The following is a 20,351-nucleotide window of genomic DNA, read 5'->3' on the forward strand; positions in this document are numbered from 1 at the left end:
TATTTTACACACCTTTTTAAAAAAATTTTAAAATACATACAAACAATATTCTAAAATGTATCAAGGGACAATGAGTAAGAATAATATTATGATTGGCACATAGATGAAAAACAATATATTAAGTAATATTGGCTAAATTATGTTGTTAAATTGAGTACATGTACAAACATGTAACAACAAATCCCATCACTACGTGCAACTATAATGCACAAATAAAAAAGTTGAAAAAAATTTTTTCAATTGAAATTCTATGAATTGTTTAATGTTCATTTTTACTACTATATCTATCCATCATTAATTATATTTATCTGAAAATTTAATGAGAAAGAAGATCAATACTTTTCACTGCACTTGTTGGTAAGAAGTATGCTCAAATTTGGGGCTCTCGTTAACAGTATTGGTAGATAAACAAAAGCTTTTTTTCATTTGTGTCTTTAGGAATAAAATCTCTTTTGTAAATCCACTCAAACATATAAAGACATATATTTTTTATTTCACTGAACTCATAGGGGTTCCATGATGTTTTGAAAGTTCCCAAAGCAGGTGACATATCCGCAGTACTGGTTATAAACGGAAGGCTGCTTTGCACTTTAGGTGAGGCAGGAAAGCATCTGGTGCATACTGAGTTCAGAAAGTATCAGCAACTGTAACTGTGTTCGATACAGCACAGGCCCCAAATCTTCTTTATATGCATTATTATTGATGACAGAGGTCACATTAGTGTTCAATCAGTTTTATGTTTTCCTACGAGAACTCTTCATCAAAACCAGTAGTTTGGTTAGGGGACTTTATGGTCTCTAAAGTGGTTGTGCAATTGAGAGATTTTCATTTTATTTATCCGGGGTATTCATGTAAGAAACAAATGCTTTATAGATTTTGTACTCAGAAACTCATAGACAATACACATTAGGGACTTGGAAGGCAAGTAAGATTCAATATTTACTAGTACTTCTTCATAATCTATATTCAGAGTCCATGAAAGAGCTATCTTGGTGGTGAAACAGGCAAAAGTAACGCCCTTGCCGCTCTGGCACATAAATATTCTTGAACTGGAAAAACCTCTCACTTTTATTTTATTTCCATTATATTTTAAGGAAACTCAACTTTGTTAGAATTAAAAAATAATATTCTTTCCATAAGTTGCATTTCTCACATTTCTGGATTAATTCAACTCCATGAAATAAAAATATCTCTTTAGTAATCTGCTCTCAGAATAATTCGGAGACCTGCTTCAAGAAAAATTAAAGTCCATTCCTGTGCTTAGTTTAAGAGCCCAGTTCTATGGACTTACGTTTTCAGGTAACAGGAGAGTAACTGAACTTTGGGTAAAACCCTCCCCACAACTGCCCAGACATTTCAGTGGATAGGATACAAGTGACCACGAGCGATACATGATTCTGAAATACCTTCCCCCATTCTACTATGAGATTCAGAGACTTAACACCACTTCCTGCTCAGAGACCCTCATGATAATTGGGTCAAGTTCTTTATTCCTAAGTATACTGGTCCACACAAGAAGCCAGGGTTCCCAGGCCACTCTCCTCACTCAGATTCTGATTCTAATGCACTACACTCTGTGATCACATCTGTTCTCATTCCCATTTTCTGGAAACATTTTTCCTGTCATCTGGCATTCACAGGAAATCAATATCAAATTAATCTTGCTTTTTTTTTTTCACCAGAAGATTCCCATCAGTTTGCTGCTCTTAATTCTAGTTGTTGTTTGAGGAAACTGCTTCCATTTTAGTCCTCACAAGAGTTCAGAGGGTTTTCCCCACAGATAGTATTCCAATGAGGATGTAGGTCTTGTTTTTTAATCCAATCTGCCAACCTATGCCAAAATTGAATCAGGAGGACATAGAAAACTTAAAACAGATCCATTTCAACCAATGTCATTGAAGACACCATCAAAACCTACCCACAAAGAAAAACCCAGACAAGCTGAGTTCTACCAGACCTTCAAAGAAGAGCTAACCCCAATCCTCTTCAAACTATTCCATGAAATAGAAAAGGAGAAAACCCTTCCAAACTCCTTCTGTGAAGCTAGCATAATCCTGATACCAAAACCAAACAAAAACACATCAAGGAAAGAACCCTTTAGACCAACGTCCCTCATGAACATAAATGCAAAAGTTCTTAATAAAATGCTGGCAAATCCACACAAATCATATTAAAAAGACAATGTACCACAATTAAATGGGGTTCATCCAGAGATGCAAGGTTCTTTCAACATAATTCATCACATCAATAGAGTTAAAGACAAGAATCACATGATTATCTCAATAGATGCAGAAAAAGCATTTGAGAAAATGCAGTATACATTCATGTTCAAAACAACAGAAATACTAGAGATAGTAGGAATACACCTCAACATTGTAAAAGTCATCTGTTAAAACCAAGACCGTTATCTTTTAATCGGAGAAAACTTAAAAGCATTCCCTTTAAAAACTCAAACTAGGAAAGGATGCCCTCTTTCAGCATTTTTATTCAACATAGTCTTGAAATTCCAGCCAGAGAAGTTAGGCAAAAGAAAGAAATTAAAAGGATACAAATAAAAAAAGAAGAGCTCACTCCCTATTTGCTGATTACATGATTCTATGTTTAGAAGACCCAAAAAACTCAACCAGTAAACTTCTAGAAGTCAAACAAATTAAGCAAAATAGCAGGATATGAAATTAAGACCATAAATCAATTGCATTCCTATAAACCAATGATGAATCAGCTGAAAGAGAAAGTAGGAGGACTATTTCATTTACAATAGCCTCAAAAAAAAAAAAAAAAAAAAAAAAAAAAAAAAAACCTTTCGGAATCAATCTAACAAAAGATGTGAAAAACTTCTACAATGATACTACAGAACACTAAAGAAAGAAATTGAAGAAGACCTTAGAAGATGGAAAGACCTCCCATGCTCTGATAGGCAGAATTAATATTGCCAAAATGGCTATACTACCAAAAGCACCATACAGATTTAATGCAATTCCTATTAAAATTTCAATGATGTTCTTCATAGAAATAGAAAAAGCAGTAATGAAATTAATTTTGAAAAACAAGAGGGTAGAAAAGACAAAGCAATCCTTAGTGAGAAAAGGAAAGCAGGAGCATCACATTACCAGACCTTAAATTTTATCACAGAGCTACAGTATGAAAGTGAGCATAGTAATGGCACAAAAACAGACGTGAAGACCAATGGAACAGAAGACACAGGGATAAACCCACATAAGTACATTCATCTCATGCTAGACAAAAGTGCCATAAACATACATTGGAGAAAAGGGAGCCTCAATAAATGGTGCTGGGAAAGCTGAAAATCTATATGAAACTGAACTCCTATCTCTCACCCTACACAAAACTCAACACAAAGTACATCAACAACCTAGGCATCAGACCATATTTCTGCACCTACTAGAAGAAAATGTAGACCCAACTCTCCATCATGTCAGCTTAGGAACTGAATTCGTCAATAAGACTCCTAAAGCACAAAGAATAAAATCAAAAATCAATAAACGGGATGGTATCAAACTGAAAACTTTCTTCACAGCAAAGGAGAAAAACAAGAATGTGAGGAGAGACCTACAGAATGGAAGATAATCTTTGCCACCTGCACCTCAGACAGAGCATTAATCTTCAGAATATAAAAAGAACTCAAAAAACTTAACACCAAGAAACCAAATAACCCAATCAGTAAGTGGTCACAGGGACTGAACGGACACTTCAAAGAAGAAGAAACAGGAATGGTCAACTAATATAAAAAAATGTCCAACATCTCTAGCAATTAGAGAAATGCAAATTAAAACTACACTGAGATTTTCATCTCACTCTAGTCAAAATGGCAACCACCAAGAATATAAGCAACAATAAATGTTGGCAAGGATGTGGGGAAAAAGGTGCACTAATACATTGATGTGCATATTGGTACAACCATTCTGGAATGCAGTATGGAGATTTCTCAAAAAACTTGGAATGAAACCACCATCTGACCTGGTCATACTACTCCTGGATAAAAATCAGCATACTACAGTGATGCAGCCACATCAGTGTTTACAGCATCTCAATTCACAATAGCCAAACTATGGAGCCAACATAGATGCCATTCAACAGATGAATGGATAAGAAAATATGAACACAGGAATATTACTCAACTTTTGGCAGTAAAGCATGGATCTGCTGACTATCATGCTAAGCAAAATAAGCCAAACTCCCCAAAAATCAAAGATTGGATGTTCTCTCTAATGTGTGAATGCTTACACAGAACAACCAGGAGATCGGAGGGGAAGAGTAGAAGTTCAGTGGATTAGATAAAGAGGAATGAAGGGAAGCAGGGGGTATAGGAATAGGAAAGACAATAGAATAAATCAGACATAACATTCCTGTGTTCGTATATGAATACACTGCAGTGAAACTCCACCTATGTATAATCAAGATAAAGTGATCCTAATCAATAAATAATCCAATCAATAAATAGGCATGTATGTATAATATGTCAAAATAAGCTCTACTGTCATGTATATATAAAATAATTTTTAAAAAATAAAACAAAAGAACTAAAGATGCCTTCAGAAGATCCTGCTGTCGATTGGAATGCATTCTGATCAAATGGCTAAGCCTGAACAAAGGGTTTCTTACAAAGATTAGAGAGAACAGACCTTATAAGTAACATGGAAGCTTACAACAGGGGGGAAATTTTCATATTTCATAAGACAACAAATACTAAGAAACATTTCTATTAATAGGGAAAATTAAAGGTAGAATAAATGTTGTTTTGGTCTCCCTTACAAACATTCAGAACAAGATCATGAATTTTTTTCCAAGTGACTTCATGTATTTCAAAACTATGCCCAATGATATTGTAATGAATAAAAAAAAATCAGCATTCAACATAGTAAAATACACAAGGAAAAGTATCTTTAATAGCAATCTGGCATGCAAAGAAATAGAAAATACAGTCCATAATGAAGAGAAAAATCAATCAAAACTGATCCAGAAATAAATGAGATAATAGATAGAGAGAGATAGACAGGTATCAGTCTGAGTCAAACTTCTAGGAATAAAAACAAAATGTGTAATATAAAAATACATATATGAAATTAATGGCAGATGAGACCTTGTAGGAGAATGGCGAAGTTGAAAACACAGATGTATAAACTAGTCAAATTTGACCCAGAGAGAAAAATAGGCTAATAGGAAGGAGGGCAAAAGGGAGATAAGGAGAAAAATTTACAACATACTACATCATACTACATACTACTACTAACCTACTTATTCACTGACAGAAAAGAAGGCAGGGGAAAAGGGGACTGGGAGATGATGCACAGAGGTTAAAGATGAGGGTAGCAGAACTTTGCATATCCGAAAAAAAAATGCAAACTAGAATATAGAGTGCAACATCTTTGAAATAATGAAGGAACCAAAATTAAATTAGAAGAAATACATGAACTGAGTATATATGGGAAACAGTAATGATTATTTTTTAGGCTCATTTTAAGTTTCTTATATATCACAATTAAACATATTTGCTTTTATTTTTGTTAAGGTTCCAGAGGCAAGATCCTATTCTAAATATTTGTAGTATATTGAAAATAACATTAGACAACCTTAGAAATTCATTTGATGACTACAAGGTCTGGTTATGTTTAAACCCCTAATAGAGTATTTAAATGTGACCAAGTAAAATTTGTAAATTCATAATTTATGTATGATTTATTGAAATGCTACCATCCACTTCTACTTTGGAAAAGTTGTAAATCACTTTTTAAAAGTTTTAAATGTATATATTAAAGATAGACGCCATTAGATTATTTTTCCCTCAGTACTGATGACAGAAACTGGAGGCACTCTACCACTGAGCTACACAGCTACACAACCAGCCCTCTTAATTTTTAATTTTGAGACAGGATCTCATTAAGTTGCTGATGCTGGCCTCAAACTTACTATCCTATGTCAGCCTTATGAGTTGCTGGGATTACAGGTGTGTGCCACCACATCTGGCTTAATCTAAAATTTTACTTAAAAATCAACAGTCACAAAGCACTGTGAGGTGAGATTAACTTACTTCATAAATTTAGCCTTTTATAAGCTTACTAATGTAAAAAGTTTGGCATTAAAAAGCATGTCTTTAAGTAAATTCAGCACATTCATGTCTGAAAATTGATTGACCCAAAAAAGAATATGCTAATATTTATAAACTAGTTTAGAAGTTTAGTGTATCCTCTTAATGAATGACAGTTTTCTGCTATGCCACCTGCTACTCAAGATTTTATTGAAAAAAAAATTACATCATATTGTTATGATAAGGGAAATTAGATATGTGGAAATAATAAAATAGTCAGTTCTGATTTTATTTTTATCCATGTAAGTGTATGTGAAATCAAATTTTCCTGGAAAAATATTCACAGTGTTAAAAGAAAAAAACCCTAAAAATTTATTAAAACATAGCTTATATTAATATGCCACAAATCATTTTAAACTCTTGCAGTTCATGAAGAATCTGAAATGGAATGATACCAAAATAATGAAGTCTAATCATGAGATTTAGTTCTACATAGGAAGTTAGGTACTAGATAAAGTTAAAAAATAGTAATTGCTTTTTTGTGAATGTATAGTATATGCATTTTTTTACCCTAAATCTTTCACATATTTTTAAAACATATAATTTGGTGAGGTACTTTTTATAGGATGTGAGGTAATTTTTATATCTTAAATTACCTCCTACTGTTTGCTGAACACTCTAAGTGGCTAACTATTGAAACTTCATTGCTTACAATGGATAATGAAGCTCACAAATTTCAGTAGGAGAATTCACTTCATTTTTGGCATTTCTTGATTTGACTAGTATCTGTTGTAAAGGCTCTCTACTTAAATCTCCCAAACGTAAGACATCTTACAATGTTTTCTTCATTGATTTTATGACCATAAATTGCAAGTGCCTTTGCATTTATAGATCAATACTGAGTGGAGCCAAGAAAAAGAATCAGTGCACAGACAGCAGTTTCCCATTACCGGGAGAGGAAGCCACATGACATGTGGTAAAGAGAATATACATTTATAGCTTGTGGAGAAACAGCAACAGTAGTATTTTCTGAAATTCCCTCACTTAACATGTATATGCTTATCATTATTTTCCTTTTACCTAATGTTGACCTATATCTTAAAACATGCATTAAAAAGTCTCTGTCCTTTTTTTAGTTGTATTTTGAGACCATTTTATGTGACAAGCACCGTACCAAGAATGGAAGATAAAAATAAGTATGACATGGGCCCTGCTTTCAAAAAGCTTGCCAGCTGGGGAGGTAGGGGGGCATGGTGTGGGGCTCTGTGGATGAGGACAAGCCCTGGGAAGGAAGGAGATACCATTGAACTCAAAAGGAAGACGCTAGGAATGACTGTTGAGTTCAAAGGGACAGCTTCAGAGAGATTGAGAATAGTAATTTCCTAGATGTTTCAAAGGCTAAAGGTATAAAAAAGAAAGAATGTTCAAGGCAGAAAGGCAAAACATGTGTGCTGCATGTTGATGAGGCAGACAAAACCCCTAGTCATCTGGCTAGTATCAGGGAGCCATCAACATGCCTCCCCTGAGGCTCCTGTCTACCCTACTTTGCAATATCCTTGACTCTGGGTAGGGAAAGGTCTATCAGGAACACTTAGGGCACTCAGTAAATTGGTCACCTCTGCAGAATGCCTAACATGAGAAAACCTAAATGTATAATGCCCAGAAATACCAAGTTTGTGGGCCAAAATAAAATAACATGCATTTACATGCATTTACTCTAATGCCAAAAGTGAAGTCAAAATAAAGTGTCTAATGAACTAAAAAGGAAAAACGGGAACACAGAGTCCTTCCTGACATTTGAAGCACGAAACTTAAATCACTTCATTCTGACAATAATGAGGTATTTTCATAAGACATTTGCACACCTGTAAATTCTCTTACTGTACCTAAGTATCTTGCAAATAAGTATGGCAATGTTGGGACATCACAAGATTCTGTGCAGGGACTTGGTAATGCAGGGGTACACCTTGTTCCTCATATCAGCCTGGACGGTGCTTCTCCGTGAGGTGTTTATAGTCCTTTTTTATGCCAACCACCAAAGAATGAAAGCTCCAGGGAAGGAGCTACACTGGAATTCCCAAATTGCCAAAGCCATCTCTTTCCTGTCAGTATGAAGAGTGTCCCAGCAGACTCTTACAAGCATCTAAGATTCTGAGGTAACACTGGCAGGCTTTTGGCAATTGGCTTCAATAATTAGATGTTGATATTTTTTTCAATACAACTCCTGATTTTTCTATGGCTTTTCTTTCACCATTATCTTGTGTCCGTAATGAAAGTCAGCTACCTTCCTCTAAAATGAGACAGTCACACAGCAAATAGTTCAGTGAAGAAAAATATTCTTGAAGACCACTAAAACCATTTCATAGATTGTAAAGCTCCCTATGTTGAAACAAATACTATTTTTAATCAAATTAACTTGGAGAGATTGTATGTAGACGCAAAAAGTAGCTTCAGTTTAGTTTCATTTGGAACCACAGATTTTGAAGTACAAATGTAGAAATCCTAATTGATATTTCATCTGGATCTTATTATGGCAATTTTATTATAACAGTACACTTTCATTTTCCTTTGATTATCCATATCAGCACTACCTCCTTTTAGACCTGCTGTTTTAGTTATTTCACCAAATATTTCCATATCCACATCCTAACTGTGAGAAAGAACTTGTGGGATTCAATTAAAGAGGTAACATCATCTGTCAAAACTACCTAAATTCCTTTGAAATACTAAACAGCTTGATGGCACAATTAGTGCTTAAGTGTTAAGACTAGAATACGTGAAATATATGTTTCTTAAGATTCAGTTGATCTATATACACAAAGCAACAGCTATAAAATTTTTCTTTCAAATTTTCTAACTTTTATTAGGATGTCTCACTTGAAAGATTAGTCTTATTTAAATCTCTTGCTTTAATGTAAGCTATTTATAGATTGGTATTTTATAGAGTAAGCAGTTTTAAAATAAAAAAATACTTACATGAAACGCTAAAACTAAATAAGTGTGTCCAGACTTACCATTTAAGCATTTTCTAAGGTTTAAGATAATTTCCTTTACCAACTTTCAAGGCAGTCCTCAGAAGAAAACTCACCTTTTTGCTTATGTACAGAGCATCTCTCGGTAATCTAAGAGACTGCACTAGGAGAAGATTGAGCTACAGGGAGAAGGAAAGTGAATCCTCTAAAACAGAGCCTTCAAGTACTCACACAGGCAAATCACGTGGTCCTTCCTATTGAGGACAGCGTGGATGCTGCTGCCGTGCTTGCTGACACGCAGCAGCCCTTGGCCACAGTGCATACTTTCTGCTTCTGTCCCTGTAATCATGCAGGTTCTATTTTTAATTTTAGTGGGACTACAGCAATCTTAAATTTTCTAACCTTAGTTCTTTGGTCTTCCTACCAATCTTTTATGTCTAGCTACAAAACATTTCTTTTCAGAAATCTCTCTGTGTTCTTCACCTTCTTGAAAATGGTGAACTTTACCCTAGCTCTGTGATTCCGGAAAAAAAGCAAATATTAAACAAATTCTCCCACTCCTTTGTATCCTAGAAAGAGCTTACTTGGGGTGGGGGGTGGGGGGAGAGGGACAATCTTCCCTGTAGGATTTAGATGCAATTTTCAGAAGACTCTTTTGTATCTGTAACAAAGGTAAATGTAACCCTCTGACTTCCCATTCTTTGCTTCATGAACAATTAGCTGAACTGTTTGTATCCACTGCTCAATCTGGAAAAGACACCTGCTTGAGTTGAGCTCATCTCTTTCACCCAGACCCCTGACTTTGACCCAAGCTCAGTCCCATCAGCAACAATTCTTTCTTCCCTGCTTCTTCTAATAATAATAGGTTGACCACAGGCTACAACATCCTCTGACCTACTGTTCTTAACCACATCACCCTGAGTCATCCTTTCCCACACCCATGTCTTTCCAGCCTCATTTACTCCTAACTATAAAAGAAACACCACTTTCTGCCTAACCTTTGACACACTTACTGATCCCATGGTGGACATATTTCTCCTACTGCCCCTGTCCCTCTCCCCTTCTTGCAATAATCCTTTCAAAGAAAAGTTTACCTAAGTCCAAATGAACTTTTTATTTGACAGTCCGTTGAACATAGTTAGAAAAATTTCTGGCAACTAACCCTAACCTACTTTAGTGAACTAATTTACAAAATTTCCTTTCAAAATATCCACTCAAATGAAGCTAGCCCTCTTATTCTCTTACACTAATGACTGCTTTCACTGTACATCAAATACAAGTCCCTCAAATGAATTACACAAGAATGGCCTAGAAAAATAAATGAATCTGGATGCTTATAACTTTGTTCTCTGCATCCCTAGTACATAGTAAATATCTATAATAAATAATTGTTGAATTACAAATAAAACATTGGAACAAGTTTTCTAAAATTTTCCATATTTTATTGCCATAAAATGTATACCATAGTTTACTAAATTTGATGAAAATATATAACAATTTTTAAAAAGTCAAATTATTTTGAAGGTAGTTTCAGAAAAATGAAATTCTTTAAGGTTATTCAGTAAAATGAGTTACAAAAAGAGACTATTGCCTTGTTAAAAATAACCCAACCCAGATAATTATGATAAAATATATGATAAAGTACATAAAGACAGAGCACATTTTAATAAAAAAATCTATATACAGAAATGAGTTATTTTTATAAAGTCATCCATATTTTCAGACTAAAGTTTCACTAAGGTCAAGTAAATATGATGATTTTCTCAATACCAATAATGAAGGAAATTTTGGCTTTAAAAGGAAATAAAGCAATATCCTAAATTTAGGTTTAACCTTTATTTGAAACAAAATCCTAAGTCTAGAATTAAATTATGATAGTGACCAACAGAAACTATCATTTAATGAAACAATTAATTTATAGTATCCTTGACAGAGCCTCTGATAAATTTTTAAAGGGACCACTAGTCCTCAGTTACAGTGATTAATCATTTTATTGATGTAATAATTTGTTTATTCATATCTTTAAAAATATTTCTTTCATACCTAATATACATTAATATACCTACAAGACAAAGGAAGCAATATTTGCAAATGAGAAAAGAGTAAGTTATTCATAAGTGAACCAAATGGAAAATAATAGTATGAAAATATAATGGCTAAAAAAATTTAAGTATGGGGCTGGGGATGTGGCTCAAGCGGTAGCGCGCTCACTTGGCATGCGTGCGGCCCGGGTTCGATACTCAGCACCACATACAAACACAGATGTTGTGTCTGCCAAAAACTAAAAAAATAAATAAAAATTCTCTCTCTCTCTCTCTCTAAAAAAAAAAATAAGTAATTTTAAAAATTTAATATTTTTATTAGTGTTCTATACTTACAGGTAATAGTGGGGTTCATTGTGACATATTCTTAAGTGCACATGATATAATTTGGTCCATTTCACTCCCTAGTACTTCTCCTCACTCCTGTCCTTTCTTCTCTAATGCCCTTTCTCTACTATGGCAGTCATCCTTCTATTTATTTATAGCTTTTAAAATCGTATAGTTATGTATAAAAGGATTCACTGTCATATGCTTATACATGCACATTGCACAAATTGGTCAAATTAATTCCCCAGTTCTTCCCCTTTCATTACCATACTTCCTCCCTTTTGGTCCCCTACCTTGACTCTACTAATCTCCCTTCTATTGTCACAAAATCCCCTCTTTTTATTCTTTTATTTCTCTCTGGCTTCCACATAGGAAAGAAAACATTCAACCCTTTACTTTCTGAGTCTGGCCTATTTCACTTAGCATGATATTCTCCAATTCCATCCATAGAATATCAAATGATATAATTTCACTTTTGTTAACAGCTGAGTAGAATTTTATTGTGTATATAAACCATGTTTTCTTTATTTTTCTTTTTTTCAGAGCTGTGGATTGAACCCAGGGCCACACACATGCTAGGCAAGCACACTCTCATTGACCTGCATTCCCAGCCCTCCCACATTTTCCTTATACATTCATCTGTTGTCAGGCACCGGGGCTGGTTCTATAGCTTAGCTATTGTGAATTACATTGGTATGCATGTATCCCTATAATACATTGATTTCAATTCTTCTGGATAAATATCAAGGAGTGGGACAGCTGGGTCATATGCTTGTTCATTTCTAGTTTTCTGAGGAATCTCCATACTGCTTTCCAAAGTAGTTGTACTAATTTGCAGTCCCATCAACAATGTACAAGTGTACCCCCACCCCATTCTCACAAGCAATCATGTTATTTATATTTTTGATGATTGCCATTCTAACTGGGGTGAAATGAAATCTCAGGGTAGTTTTGATTTGCATCTCCCTGATTGCTAAGGATGTTGAAGATTTTTTTTTTTCATTTATTTTTTGGCCATTTCTATTTCTTCTTTTGAGAAACATCTATTTAGATCATTTTCTTATTTATTTGATTGGGTTATTTGTTTTTCTGGTATTAAGTGTTTTGAGTTCTTCATATATAATCCCCCATTGGTAGAATAGCTGGCAAGGATTTCTCCCATTTTGCAGACTCTCTTCATGCTCTTGTTTTCTTTGTTGTGTGAAAACTTTTTTTTTTTTTTTAATACCATCCCTCTTATAGACTCTTGGCTTTATTTCTTGATCTTTTAGAGTCTGCATATTGTGTTGGAGTATTACCCCTGTGTTTTTTTCTATCAGCTTCACTGTTTCTTGTCTATCTCCTAAGTCTTTGATTCATGTTGAGTTGACTTTTGTAGGAAGTGAGATACAGGGATCTAGTATCTTCTACATATGGACATGCAGTTTCTCAGCACCATTTGTTATAAAAAGATGTCTCTTCTCCAACATACATTTTTGGTAACTTTTTGAAGAATCATATGACTGTATCTATGTGGATTTGTCTCTGTGTCTTCCAACTTATTCCATTGGTCTTCATGCCTGTTTTATATTAATATCATGTTGTTTTCCTTACTCTAGCTCTATAAATTTGAGATTTGTATCGTGATGCCTCCAGCTCATTCTTATTGCTCACGTGAGCCAAATGGAAATAAATGTTAATTAACAGCATAAACACACAATGGCTGAAATTTTTTTAAATAAAATAAATAGACTAAACCAAAGAATAGGTACAGATTATAGATGAGTGACTGTGTTCAAAGATTAAATGGAGGAATTCTCCAACAGGACTACAAAAATCAAAAAGAGTAATTAGATATATCCAAGAAATTCCAAAGACAGAAATAAAGCTTTGAAAATACAAATAGTGGGAATGTCATAAAAGAAAAAATAAAACAGAATATGAAAGAGGAAATACTTATCTAGGCATAAAGAGATGATTGCTGAAATAATAAAAACCAAAATAACAATAAACATCATAACTATTTTCATGCTGAAAAAACAATTGAGCAGTATTTTCAAGGTACTCAAGGAAAAAAACATCTGCACTGTAAATTTTTTATGGAGTAAGTATAAAACAATGTTTAGGAATAATAACAATATTGGAAGACATTTCATCCCTCATAATTTTTGCTACTGAAAACCCAATGCCAAAAGTACTCTAGAGAATATTAAGATAACAATCCTTTGCAGAAGAGAGAAGCTCTAAAGTATAACCAAATTGCCAATTTATAAATTGTACCAAAGAATTTTGGTTTTGAACAACAAAATCAAAAGAAGGACTAAAAAAGGAAAAAGAAAAAGAGCTATATACAATAACAAAAGATCAAGAGGTAAATGTATACACAAATAGAGAAATATAGAGATTAAGATTTATATCCTACACACATACAAATGTACATATCCTTAACAACCCATAACTAAAAATCTAAAGATTTTCCATATCATAGAACATAGAAGAAAATCCAAAGAGACATGAAACATATTTAATACTGACTTCTTGCTGGGAAATCACAGATTTTAAAATTTAAGAAATTAATGAGTGAATTATAAGCATGAAAACATGTGCTAACAGTAACAACCTTAAGAACAAAACTACAATATGCATTTTTAAATCAGACAAAGCTTTATCTAATGGATAGCAAGAAACACACACACACAAAAAAATACATTAAAGCGGACTGATTAAAAATATGAAAGGAAACAGCAAAAATAAAAGTCCACTGATTTTATAATACATCTTATTGAATCAAATACACTTTTTAGATGGCAAAGGACCCCTGATTAAATAGAAAAATAATATTTTACAATTAATGTTGCCAGGCATAGTGGCGTAATCCCAGTGGCTTGGGAAGCAGAGACAGGAGGATCACAAGTTCAAAGCCAGCCTTAGCAAAAGCAAGGTGAGAAGCAACTCAGCAAGACCCTGTCTTTAAATAAAATACAAAATAAGGCTGGGGATGTGGCTCAGTGGGCAAGTGTTCCTGAGTTCAAAATAAATAAACAAAAAAATAAAATATATTATTCATGTCAGACTATCTTAAAACTAATTACTATTTAAAGTAAAAAGAATGAAAAAAACATATCAAAAAACATGCAGAAAGCTCATGTTGCAGGCTCTCCCTCTGTATGTGTCTCTGTATCTTCACTTGGCATTCTCTTAATTAGGGCACCAGCCATACAGGGTTGGTCCCTGCCCTTATGACCATTACTTACCTATACATCTGCAATGACACTATTTTTCCAAATAAGGCTACATTCTTCAGTACTAGTGGTCGAGATTTAAAATTAACTTCAAGGTAAACTGGGGGAAGGGGAGCACAGTCCTGCTCATAATAGTTATTAAATCCAACAGTATATTTAAAATGACATTGATAGTGCAAAGTTTATGCTAGACACTTAAGGGTTATTCAACATATGAATATTTGCTTATTTTATTTATTATGTTAAGAGGCTGATTAAGAAAGAATGTAATTAACTGAAGAAATACACAAACATTTGTTCAAATTCTTCAAAATTCAAAATTTTTATGGAATTAATAATAAAAAAAAGAACTCTTAACAAACTAGGAAATTAATCTCCCTCATTTTGTAACCTTCAGCAAGTAGTACACTTAGTAGAGATTTTTAAAATACTTTAATCTTAAAAAGTCAGAGCAAAGTCAGCTTTGCATTGTGGTATGAAAGGTACTTAATTGTAATATAAGGAAATTAAAGGAGAATCCTAAGTGATATTGAGACATAAATGATGTAAAGTTTTTACAATAAAAACAGTGTAACGCTGGCTGGAGAGCTAAGAAATGGCTTGGAATAAACAGTTCATAAACATCCCTATAAAGATGGGACCTTAATATATAAGTTAGGGATGCCACAAATTTATAAGGAAAGGATAAACTTTTTATCAGACAATATTCAAAAACTTGGCTTTTTATATGGGGAACCAATAGAATATTAACACTACTCAAGGTAGGTCTCTGAATGCATTAAAACATTTACAAGTAATAAAAAGAAAACTAAAAATTGAATAGAGGAGAATGTACAAAGATATAATTTTGACCTAGAGAAATAAAATATATTTTTGAAAATCGATATGCAAAAATAAAAAATATAAAGTGCTGTATACTAAAAATAAATATTTGATTTCAAAAGAAGATCACCATGGACGAGTTAATAAACCAATGACATATTTACGAAAAGATATTTGCTTGCTTTAAATCTGACACAGAAATAAGATCTAAAATATACAAAGAATCCCTTATGAATCAGTAAGATTAAGTCAGTAAACCCCAAAGGAAAATGAAAAAAGGATAAAAACTGTTAATATTCAGAATAGGCTACCCTAAAGTCTTTCAAGAATATGAACAAATCTTCAAACATGCTGGCAATTAACAAAGTATAAATTTAAACTATATTCGTTTATACCAATTTAGCTGGCAATACTAGAAAACTGTATTCTGCCCACTATTGGTGGTAATGCAAGTTTTTAACAGTGATTCCCATGTAAAGGGAATCATCATTTAAATCTTGAACCATCAGAATTATGTGAGTGATATTGAAAAATGTTACTGCCAAGAATTCATCCAATTCATTTAAATCAGAATGTGGACTCCTAGTTTTCATCTTTAAAAAGCAAGACACAAAACAAAACAAAAACCTTCAGGAAATTCTAAACTTCAATGAGCATTAAGGATAACTGACCCATAGCTTCTTTTAGGAACCGTTGGTGATGATTTCTAATTAGTGAAGTTTACTAAAAGAACAATCCATGGTGCTTAAACAAATTGAATGTTCATATTCTTTGTAACTGAAAAACACCATTATTGGATATACATCCTAAAGGAATTCTGAATTCTCATGGGTCCACAAGAGACTTGCATGATGAACATTATCACAGTACCATCTGTGTTGGTGAGGATTTGCAGGCAGTCTGGAAGTTCATCACTAAGAAGGGCAGAACATCGTAGAGTACTACACAGGATAATCAGTTTAAGATGATAATTAGACATGTACTAATCTTGAAAAAAAAACACTGAATTTAGTAAATAAAGTCAACCTTAATAAACTCAAAATTATTTAGATCAACATAATAAACCCCAAATCAAGTAATACTTGCATGTAAAACAATACCAATTGTAGAAGAATGAATATAAACTAAACAATGCACATCAAATAACTGACATTGGTAAAGATGGAAAAAGAGGAAAACAACATAATAGAATAAAACGAAGGAGAAAAAAAGGACAGGGATTTTGAATAGAACTTATCAATAATGGTCATGTTCAATGTCTTAAAATGTTTTTCTAGTATTTTCCAAAAAAACTTTCTGACATTTTGATTGCTTTTTCTACTGTGTCATATCCTCAGACTCTTTGCAGTTTTGTTTGATTTGTATTTCAAAGGGAGAGCTAATTAGTCTGAATTGATGGATGGATATTGAGGGTAACAGAAAGAGAAGCCAAGGACAACTGTTAGGTTTTTCTTTTTTTTTTTTTTTTTTTTTTTATTTTAACCAAGTGAATTTTGTATCATTATTAAGAATGGGATACTTGGGGAAAGCCAATTTCAAAGGTAGAATTCCCAAGACTTCTACTTTGAATATGGTAGTTCTGAGATACCAAATGGACATCTTGAGGGTTACTTTGTGAGCAGTATGATCTAAGAGTTGTATGCAAGTTTGTAGAGAGGGTAAAAATGAAGATAATTTGCAAAGTAACACTTAAGTAATAGGAGTAACTATGCAAATGATAATTGAGCCTAGCTGTATTTACTCAGAATAAAAAGAGTAAACTGGAAATGGATGAGAAAGACTCTTAAATTCCAATGAAAAAAAAGATACGTGCTGTTCTGGTTTCTAACTGAAGAATCATTTCTCAAGAGAAAAAATGATTAAGTGACATTGAGAGTTCACAAAGGGGAATCCTAAAATGTAGCTATTCATTTCACACATGGAAGCTATTGGTGATTTTTGCATAACTGCAGTGGACAGGGGCAAAGATAGCCCAACTGGTGTTGGTTCATGACAGAATAAAAAGTGAGAAAGTGAAGATGAAAAGCAGAAAAACATACAGAATTTTTCTATAAATGGAAGCAAAGAAATAAGACAGGGACCCAAGGGTCACCTTGACTCAAGGAATAAACATTATATTAGAAAGTATTGCATATGGAGATGCTGATGGAAAAAAATATGTGAACCAGAGAAAACTGGTGATACAGAAAAGAGAAAGGATAAATGCAGAAACAAATTCTTGTGTAGCCATGAGGGGATATGGTCAAATCTACAAGTGAAAGGTCTCTCCTTAGATAAACAGAGGGAAAAATAGCTCATCATAGGGGAAAAGATGAGAGACTCCATCAGCACACAAAAATAATTTACAGTTCAATGAATTTAGTGATGGTGAAGTGTGAGTTTCTTTCCTAATTGCATGCATTTTCTAAGTAAGAAGTAGGTTATTAGCTCTGAGTGAGAATGATGAAGAGACATAAGGATAGAGAAAAGAAAAGGTGTGGTGGGGAGTGGGAAGAAAATACTTATCTCAGGTGGTAGACTAAATTAAAGAAGGAAAGTAAATTCTAAGCAATTTCATTAAACTGATGAAAACTAATCCAAATGTAAAATATGACTCATAAGCATGGTTGTGCGTGTTTATAGTTGTGCATAGGTGTGTGTTTATTCTGGACAGTATCTGCTTAAGTGTACAAGAGTACACAGTCATCAGCAGAGATTGGGGTTTTTCCAGGCAAGTTTGTCAGAGGAAAGGGGCAAAGGTTTCTTGGTAAGTTATATTCCATACTGGAAGCAAGATTTACCTTTGAAATTGGTCCAGTCTTAGCGACTAAGTGTAACAATTATGTTTCCTCTTTTTGGGAGGGTGAGGGGGAGAAGAATACTGGGGATTGAACTCAGGGGCACTCAACAACTGAGCCACATCCCCAGCCCTATTCTGTATTTTATTTAGAGAAGGGTCTCACTGAGTTGCTTAGTGCCTTGCCATTGCTGAGGTTGGCTTTGAACTCACAATCCTCCTGCCTCCGCCTCCCAACTGTTGGTATTATAGGTGTGAGCCACCCTGCCCAGCTTGTTTCCTTTTCTTATCATACTTCCTTATACTTTCTTATCATACTATAATCAATGAATGTAAGTATTCACTACAATTTACTCTTTTAAGAACATTTTCAAATTACCACCATGTAAAAAACTTGTTCAAAAATTAATATCCAAAAAAATATATATATATATTATACATACTCATATATTTTGATTGTCAAATATATATATATATGTGTGTGTGTGTGTGTGTGTGTGTGTGTGTGTGTGTGATTTTCTTGAAGACTCTAAGAGGCGAATTACAAGTAAGAAGAAAGACAATATTTTAGTGTCCCTGTGCTTGATGTGAATCTCAGCACAAATGAACATCAGTGGCAAAAACTACTGACTCAAATCTTTATAGATTAGCATCATGAGTTTGAAGTTTTAGATTTCCCTATCCCTTTTATCAGTAAGTTCTCTTGCCAAATTTGAATTAGATCCCTTTGACCCTGATCTACCAGATGGAGTGAGCAAGTGTGGTCTAGGGAGCCAAGAACACAATGCCATCTGCAGCTAGAGTGAAAAGGGAGAAAGGCCAAGGGCACCTGAGTCATCTGTACCTACAGCCAGTAAACATTTCATCTCTAGCCCAGAATACCTTTTCCTACTGGAACCTTGGAACTCTGGCTTATCTCTTCAAACTCTGGCCTCTAATCGACTTAATGGGGTGATTTCCACCGTTCCCACTCCTTGGACTGTACACCAAAACCCACCTAAGGGCAATGTTTTCCTTTGAGGGAGTTACTCAGAGAAAAAAATGATAATAATACAAACCACTTATAGACTCTTAGTTTCTGTTTCTTGGAATATATCAATAATTATCATTATTTACTCATTGAAAAGCAAAAGGAACGCAGAGATCTTCGTAGTACTCATGAGATTTGCATTAAATATTGATCCTGTTTCTTAACTATGACTTTGTTTTTAAAGTATTAAGAGATAGGGAAGGTACTGAGGCAGTTCTACCAACCAAACCCTATATAATAAAGCAATATAAGTAGTTACTAGAAAAGTCATTCATGTAAATGTTTCCATGAAACCCTAAAGGTAGCAAATAGATGTAAATAATTTATACTTTGGGGTAAACGAATTTTATAGAACAATAACAAGGATAATATTTATAAGCATTTACAGTTCTAAATATATCAGACCTTCTTGAATCTTGCCCATTTCATCAGTGTTCTGTATACGTGTACTCAAAAAAAAGGAACAATTAAAAGAGTTGTCTTCTATCAGCATGTTGTAAATTGGCTAATCTTAACACACGAGCATATTTGTTATAAATAAATGGAAGAAAATAGTGAATGACATATCTTGAAAAAAAGAGAGAGAGAGCAAGCACACATTTTGATATTTGAGACTATTCAGCTTGATTACTTAACAGACAATCCATCCAAGACTAAATTTAATAATCTGTTGTGTTACCACTTAATGCTGTAAATCCTAATACTTCTGAAAATGTATTTACTGCTTTTGAAATATAACGCATCAGGAAGTTAACGTAACATTAAAGTTCTACCTATAGACAAAAGATTAATACAAAACAATGATAGTGTAATTACTTTGGATTAGTGAATTTCAACTTCAGGGGGCACCTGTCACAATATTAGCAGTGAGAGCAGAACAGGGGACCAAAAACATTGTAATTTTGAAAAACTTGAAAATAGTATATTCATATGTTCACTACAGAAAATATCAAATAACCCTTTCCCTCACCAAACTCTATAAAATCTGAGTTTGTGAAAACTTCAGAAGATAAACATGAGACAGTTCTCTTATATGATGAGTTTGAAAAGTTCATAAATATGCATGCAAAAACAGCTCCTGACATTCCTGGGAATCTAACATGTGATTTGAGTCT

The 20,351-nt window shown here is 33.7% G+C and overlaps 1 protein-coding gene across 6 annotated transcripts in view; it reads right to left on the minus strand.

Annotated features, from left to right (window-relative positions):
- Gulp1 (GULP PTB domain containing engulfment adaptor 1) overlaps positions 1–20,351 on the minus strand; it is a 271,076-nt gene that overhangs the window by 108,222 nt on the left and 142,503 nt on the right. The gene's annotated exons all lie outside the window — the stretch shown is intronic.

The sequence above is a fragment of the Callospermophilus lateralis genome, chromosome 9 (genome assembly GCF_048772815.1).
Source record: "Callospermophilus lateralis isolate mCalLat2 chromosome 9, mCalLat2.hap1, whole genome shotgun sequence".
NCBI classification, from domain to species: Eukaryota; Metazoa; Chordata; class Mammalia; order Rodentia; family Sciuridae; genus Callospermophilus; species Callospermophilus lateralis.